This window comes from Varroa jacobsoni, unplaced genomic scaffold (genome assembly GCF_002532875.2).
Source record: "Varroa jacobsoni isolate VJ856 unplaced genomic scaffold, vjacob_1.0 scaffold_765, whole genome shotgun sequence".
NCBI classification, from domain to species: Eukaryota; Metazoa; Arthropoda; class Arachnida; order Mesostigmata; family Varroidae; genus Varroa; species Varroa jacobsoni.
The window spans coordinates 1,112-9,569 of record NW_019213667.1 but is presented as its reverse complement, the minus strand read 5'-3'; the positions used below and the strand labels follow the sequence as shown (position 1 = coordinate 9,569).

At 36.6% G+C, this 8,458-nt stretch overlaps 1 long non-coding RNA gene across 1 annotated transcript; it reads right to left on the bottom strand.

Moving 5' to 3' along the window:
- Window positions 1-394: 394 nt before the first annotated feature.
- On the bottom strand, window positions 395-5,078 carry LOC111263439 (uncharacterized). Its single transcript, XR_002682230.2, has 2 exons — window positions 4,956-5,078; window positions 395-3,609 (listed from the first exon to the last, which is right to left on the bottom strand). It is a non-coding gene; the product is annotated as an uncharacterized LOC111263439 (long non-coding RNA).
- Between the last annotated feature and the right edge of the window lie 3,380 nt (window positions 5,079-8,458).

Sequence of the window (8,458 nt, the reverse complement as noted above, 5' to 3'; positions counted from 1 at the left end):
CTCGTCATATTAACAAAGGTTGTTTTGAACGATACGACCATCTGGAAACTTAGAAGGACATCATACACTCAATCAAGTAAAATAAAGCATATAATTCGTTCAATCAAGTAAGATACCTACTAAGTAAGTAAGATTCCTCCAACAAACTTCTTGACAGTTTTGAAGTAATTAAAGTAAAGTTTATGAATCAACATAATACGAAATTTTGCAACGGCCCAAGGATGATCGTTCATGATCTATGTAACCATCTCACTGTATCGATGATTACAAGCGTTCTACTTACAGTACCAGCAACATCGTTGCGCAAACTTCACTTAGGCGACATCCAATTATAATTAACTATGGCAATTCACAACGTACGAACACAAACAGTACAAAATAAAAACATCATTCATTTTGCAATTTGCAATGATACCTTCTCAATAAAGCTTTATTTTAGATTCACTTGTTCGTAAATTTACATACACACATAGTAGTGGTGTGAACCTGGAAGGGCTGGAACGCCCGACGGCGTTTCATCTACGCCCAAGACAAACAAAATCATACAAGAAAATATCACAGAACAAAAGCCAAAGTTAGTTTTCATGCTTCTTCAAAATTGAGAAGTCGGATCAATTTAAAGCGTAACAATGTCGAATAAAAAGGTTATTCAACGTTATCTTTATTATGAATATAATTAGCTTCTTACATTACACAGTTAACGTAAAACTCGCTTAACTGAGGGGCAGGGACCATAGGTCAGTTTGGGGCTAAACTAAGACCTAACGCCAGGTGTGAACGTTTTTAGAAACCTAGAAAGTGAAAATACTAGATGATTTGGACTTTAACTAGCACATACTGAATATTGAGGTAACCGGTGTTATCTTTAATGATACAGTATTCATATGTTTCATTTTTTATCCTGTGCAAACGCCTTGTAATACCGAACTACTGTATTACACTGAAGTGTAATACAGTAGTTCAGTTGAAAAAGCATCTCGAAGCACTGGATAGCTTACAATATGTTATGAATGTGTAAGCCAGGCAATATTCGAAGAGCAGAAGTTAAGACACCAAGCATCATCTTTGGATCTTGAAATTTTCACACAACATCAGTTTACTTGACGAGTTTTTCGATATATTTGTAGTCATAGAAGTGCAGCGATGGTTTGAAACCTACCGGTAGCTCAAGCAATAACCTGACGTGTCTCGATAAAATCTGTAAACTAAAATGAAAGTATTTTAAAACTATCTTGACTGTGCTTGATACCGTCAGTGTTTCACTTAGAACTTATTAATTTTTTTATTCAATAAAGGTGAATTGAAATGGTTACAAGGAAGGACCGCAAGATTTTACTAAATATGTACGAGGGAGTTGCGGTTTTTCGTTTTCATTATCGCATTGAAACTAGCGAATATTTTTCATCACTGTCATTAGTATTGGACAAAATGAACTAAAAATTACACTGCCCACATAATCAGCGTAATATACCCAATGTATAATGCGACCAAGCTTTTAATGGGATTAAGGGATTTCCTAAGCGTGTTAAAAGATTTTAACGGCATATTAATTTCACATAATTACGGCTTTAGTTAGTCACAACGTAGAAAAAACACGCCTCATTTAAGCGCGACGTTCGAATTTTATGAATAGCTTGTCAGCGTAACTTTCACTTATCTTTATCCTTCGCGGTAATAATATTATATAGAGTAAAATCTCGACTGAATATCGACTAAACTGAACACGGTTTTGACTACATAATACTAAAATGGCTGATGGACACTGAAATTGTCAAAGTGCACAGCCACAAAGCAAAGCCGAACGTCTGCAAACAACTGTCACCTATTAATCTAGTTTATTAGTGTCTATGTATGCCGACTATGGGGTCTGTGGATTTTTTTTGCTATTTTTATTATGTCTTTTGGAGGGTGTACATGCAAAAGTTGTAATGGCTGGTGTAGTTTACACTTTGATGGGTTTTTCGCGCCTGTTTCTTTTCTCGACATATATAAAGCTCTATGTGAACGGAGTCCATCTCGGTACAAGTCGAATTTTTTACTTTAGTGCCTTTTTCTTTATTACTGCCGTTCATATATTGCGTTAGTTAATTTTTAGTAGTTTTGTTGACCTTCCTGACCTTACCTGCGTAGCCACCTTTACACATTGCCGCTTTGCTTCCCGAGCCAGTTAATTAACTCATATCTAACCCATTCGTAGTGTTCGTGAATTCTTTTGTTACGTATAGCGGGGTCTATAAATAGCATCGGTAACATTCTAAGTAAACCGTTTTCATTCACATTGTTTATTAATGCATTGGGCTGGATTGGCAATCCTTTGAAACCTGTGACGTGATTCACAATGGAGAAAGACAAGGTAATGTTACTCGTGAGAGAACCAAGATCCGACGATGTGTATCTTAAAATGATCTACTAAAAAATATGCACGATCTATCTAAAAAGACTATACAAGTATCATACGTACATGTGTACAAGCATATAAATAAAAAACATACAACTAGAGTTAGCTAAATGGATCAATTTAAGCGTGTAAGTCTTTATTGAGTTTGCTAAATATTCTAGAAACCACAAAACTTTCTTATCAAGAAAAGGGCCGTACAGTCGGCGTAAAATCGCTGTAACTCTGTTTATTATTCAATAGAAATTTTTTTTTGGTTTGGTTTCAGCTTGGGTGTATGTGCTATACGGCCCTTTTCTTGCTAAGTTTCGTGGTTTTCACTTCAATAGTTACTACTTTTCTCTATACACGTTTAGAGAACTAGAGAGAGGAAGGTGCCACAATAGATTCAAATAACAAACCTTATAGCTAATGTGGCTGATATATTGTTGGTTGTTGCTCTAACAATAATTAGTAATAAACAATGTTTATGGCAATCATCATAATAATGTTGATAACGGCTAAATATTAATAAGCCCCAGCAATATTAATAAGACTAACAAGTTGGCCTTCCGGCCAACTGTAGGCGAAGTTCTAAGTCCAATTCGTATGTGCGTACATTTGTCTATTTAGTGATATGTCAGGGGCGATCATCATGTCGCGGTGTTGCGGCAGCGGTGCTATGTTCAAACGGCAGCAGTTGATTTAGAAATTTTTATTTAGCTAAAGTTTTATCGATGGTGAATTTTATTAATTTACTGCAACTATTTTAAGTATACGTTCCTATGGAATGAAAATAGAAACTTATGTATTTGTTTGATCAATTTTATCATTATTATTTTCATTACTTGTTTTAACAAAATCTTCAACAATATTACACATTTATTGTAATTTTAATGCTACATTAGTTTATTTTATAAGAGGAGAAAATCCTCATTTTTTAATTATTCTTGTATGATAGGAATATGCGTTTGTTATCGCTTTGACCGTTTTTTTTTTAATGTAAACCTAAATTTAGGTATAGGGCTTTAATGCAGTTTGTCGAGAGCGTTCGATTAGTACCATGGTCGCCTGTCAGCATAACAACAGTGTCTCGGTGGCGGTGGCGTTAATGATAGCGAGGCGCTGCTGCAGTGGTTTTTTTCCGCTCTTCAGCGTGAAAACATAGGCTCACCTCTAATATTATTTGAAGTACCTCCATGCGAGCTTTTGACTGGAACCAAAATTGACCTTCCCTACAGGAAAAGCGAAAGCAGAAGGACACTATTCGTTTACGAAAGTAGTTTGAGGGCAGCAAAACCCACCAAAAAGGTGGCAAAACCTTGCGACAGACACCCTTCATAAGTGGAAAAGACACTCCCAAAGAACAGACGTATAGACACCAGCAGTATCAGTTTTATATATCAGAATATATATACAAGAGGTGGCCTGGCTGTCCCAATAGACCCTTTGTATAAATTTCGAAACATAAATTCGCGACAGGTATATTTTGAGGAGAAGAAGTCGAATAATATGAACACACATAGCTTATTTAAGCAATTATAGGTTGTCACTAGGTGCCTATAAAGAATAATGGAAGATGGTAATTCAAAATCAAAATACACCTCGTAGTCATCGCGGTTGCCACAGTGTGATTAGATACATGTAACAAATAGATATAAATGATCACATATGTTATTTTGGCCAGGGCTCAATAATATCAATTCTTAGTAGTATCTGTATACTTATTTGCCTGGAATATCGCACCAAGGTATTGCAAGACACATTGAGCTGATGACACAATGCTACTGGCCATCATTACCATGGTATCAAGAGTCAGGCTCGGCCCCTACAATACCCGTTTGCATCGTTTCATCTGTTATCATTAGTTAATAGAAAGTAATAATATTGCTAACAGAGCTACTGTGCACCACTTTACTTGCAATAAGCGTGGTGACAAACGTTACTTATTAAATTACATGCGATAGTGCGGCTGGGGCATACTGATTGTTCTTACACCCTTAAGTGCACACTTCTTAGCCTGAAGTGTGGAATCACTGAACTCAAAAGCATATTGAGGCGTGGTCGATAATGCGTGTGGCTGTCATCGTAGTTTTGTCTAATGGTGAGGCAATGCCGTTGTATCGCTGAACGTCTTCGTGAATAACGAACAAGCGTGTTTACTATCGCTTTCTTCCCTTTATCGATGTCAAAACTACAATTTAGATATAGCAATACGTGTTAATTCAGTTTATCGAGAATCGCTGCTAAGAACGACTCGTTTTATATATATCCGTTCTATATATATATGTGAAAAAAAATTGATTGGGAGAACAGATTCTATACAAAAAAATTATTACAAAACAATGGACTAAATTCTACAACTTACCTACTTACATCCCTAAGAAATAACGAATATAAAAAATCTAAAAGGCAAACATTAAAGAACGGACCCCATTATCAGACAGACATATAAACAACACAAGCACTAATAAATATAGTTATTAATTGATAAACTAGGGTTCATCTTGATGGCCAATTCGTGCCAAAAATAACTCCTTTAAACTTCGAACTGTTAATGGCGTCCACTATTATGCATCACCTCTCCTGCAGTATCAGTAACGGTAATAAAAGATTATCAAAAAGTTCATCGCGAGCTTTCAAGCGGCACCAAGATCGACTCTTCTTGGCACCGTTTGGTGAAGAGAACAGATTGAAACAAAAGTCACCAACAGGTTGCTCACTCCCGGCTCCTGCAACTTTAACACACATACACCTTTAAGATAAATCGTCTAAAAAAACAAGCATAATCAGCCACTAATATAGTAGTAATATAGTAGGTAGATTTGGCTAGAATAACACATTTGCCAAAAAATATTCACAGAAAGCTAGTTCACTTCGGCCCATACAACATTGAGCTGTTTAGTAGGGTTCATTGCCACGACAAAAATGGTCACCATAGTCAAATGCGAAGAATTTTAAATGTGGACTTAGGCAGCGTTTAATTGTTGCTGCACCAGTAATTAACTTTACGCGAATAAATGAAAATAATCCCATTATTATAGACAATAATATAGTTTTCATGCATGTAACAGGTGTATTTTTATAGGTTCGCGTATGTGTTGTTAACAGCCGCTATACATCCAATCTCTATGTAAATTTGATGTGGAGAGCAAAATTTCAATAGAATTACACAACAAACGATAGTCTAACATAATCCGTATGACTTTACTATAGAGATTTGTCGCCATGATTTCATCTGCTCTCCACATGTAATAGAGAAAAATTCGCTCGTAAATAGTGTCCACTATGATGCACCACTTCTTTTGCAGCAAGAGTAATGGTTATTTCTATATTCAAGCTGACAGATGCTTGTTTTTTATTGTTTCTCTAATAATAATGAGACGTACGCTGCTTTGCTGCGTAGCGTATAAACAGAGCACATTGGGCCACGTACGACAATAATAGTGGCTGCCCCTGTTTAACTGTCGGGAACATCGGTTTAGGTATAGAAAGATAAAAATTATATTGGTAGGGCCTTCTTGACCTATGGATTAGTGTACAGAACGACCTTCTCACGGACCTTTCGGTGAAAAAAAAGGTACCATTCGGCCAGGTGAACACATCCTGGTTAATCAAAGCTATTAAACTATAGCCTAGTATGGTTCTTGCTACTTTGCACAGAGACCCCTCCCCATCAAACTTACAAAGCAACCCGTCGAAAAAAGTTGATTTTTACTTAATAGACAGACACCATTAACGACAGCACATAGATTAAGCAATGGAGGCTAACTTCAGGTAACATGTGCATTTTTGCTAATTTTCAGAGGACCTTTGTTTGCATTTGTAGATTCGACAATATACCACGACGGACGATAATGTAGCTGGCGTGCCTCTTAGCAGTGTTGCGGTATTTAGTCAAAGGAATGTGCTTACAGTTGCCGCCATCACCTTTAGTTCTTGTTCAGGCGCGAGAACATTTCGATGTAGCTGATCAGGATCTCTCGTTTGATAAGAAAAACAACTTCCTATAAATAAACCCTACGTGTAAAAAAAAAAGGAAAGCATTCGACCAGGAGGACAAATCTTGGACAGACTTTCTTAGCAGGCCCTGCACTTTTTCCATACAAATCTACAAGAACTTAAAAAAAAAGCCGAACCTGATCATGTCTTTCATTACTGCAGTTTAAATGATGCATGCTATCTTAGCCATTATTTGATTACTATTATTAGTAGTGATGATTAAGTTAAAAAAACGCTAAACTTAAAAAAAAAGCTAAACTGTAGAGCGCAATAAACCTTATAGCTCTCCTTATAATGCTGTTATTCAACGATGTAGCGGCGGCATCTTAAACGACGAAGAAACGATTTGGTTCCTTTTTTTCTTTTGAAAAAAAAAGACGTTGAGTTATAGGTGATTTATATTCGAATTTGGACGAGGACACGATTTGTTCCGTAGCCAACAGTCAAATGGTATGCCTAACGGCGGTGCCAGATGTAAAGCTCAAAACATGTACTTGGGTACATACATAATAATATGACAGTGATTTCGATTGAGTTTTCGAATGGTGTAAGCATATTTCTTTTATATAAACCTTTTTGCATATATCGTTTGGTCAGAAGAAAAACTGCGGACAAAAAAAACACCAACATATGGTTCGGCCTAGCCTTTAAAATTTAGCCATGTACAGTTCTAACGAATAATAAAGACAACCCTCCCAAAAAAAAGAATATAGTTCATAGATAGACTTTAACAGTGCTAATATATATATAAAAATAAACTAAATAAATAAAAAAAATAAAATAAGTAATTTCTCTCGCTCGCTGTATGTTTTGATTTGACTAACACATGTGAGCACAAGTACTCAACGGCTCAAGAGCCGGACGTAGAACACAAAAAACATAGCCGCCTTGGTAAATGGTTGCTTTCGATGCACGGCTTCTTCTTTACCTAAACTTCTATTCAGAAGAAGGGATACGATTTGGTTAACGAAAAGAAACTCAGGTGGGCTAGGTCTTTTTAAACAAATTCTGTAAATAAATTCCCTGAAGAAACTAGCCCATCTAAGCTTGTACAACTTTGGCTCAATAGCACACACTGCTGTGTATGATACCCCTGTAGTACGAGCATCATTACCATGAGCGAACCGTCTTGATTTACTTGATATTTGTCAAGTACCTGCTTTAAATGTGCGTTCGGTGCGGCACAACTTGATTACTGCTATAACAGTAATTAATTTGTATACTGATTAGCAAAGGAAATTTGACCAAAAAACTACAGAGCATATTAAGATATGACAACGTTCATGACCATAATTATAATTCTGTACAAGAGTACTATGTTTTTAAATGTCATCGTAAATGACGAAGAAGCGCTAAGACCTAAAATTGAGAACACAGTGGCACGCAGGCATCAGCAGCGCTAGTAACTAGAATTATCCTGGCTAGGCAGTTCTCGGTGTCGTGTTTTGGTTTGATTTTTCGTTCATTCTTCTTCTTTTCCTTTTTTTATTTTATTATTATTTTTTTTATTGTATTAATATTATCTTATTCTTGCGCCGTATTGTACATTTGCGTGTTCCCGCAGTACTAAACGTGAACATTTGCTTAGGACAATTTCATGGCGTCAATCGCACGCTTCCTACAACACGACTGCTGAGCATCGCCGTAATCTTGATAAACGGCTGCTCTTAATCGGTGGCATCAATGACCCCGCCTCTACGTAAATTTTAATGTAAAAAGGAGGGCACCGTTGGGTCAAGAAAAGAGCTTAAGTACAAATGATTCTGCAAGAAACTAGCCAGACCTTTCCTACTGTAACAGATACAATGATCCCTCTAATCAAACACACAAATATCAAAATCTTACTTCAAATGATGTGTGCTAACTGTTTATTTCGTTGCTACAACAACAACAACAACTGATTGTACATTGGTTAGCGAAGAAAACGTCACCACTACATTGCAGAGCATATTGAGACGTGTGCGCCAATGCTTGCGATTGTCAAAATAACATTTACCTACACCCCGAGCTACACCACAGTGAAGCCAGAGAAGCGGTGGAGATCTTGAAGGCCGCCTGTGTAGTGTGGTATATATAGGAGGA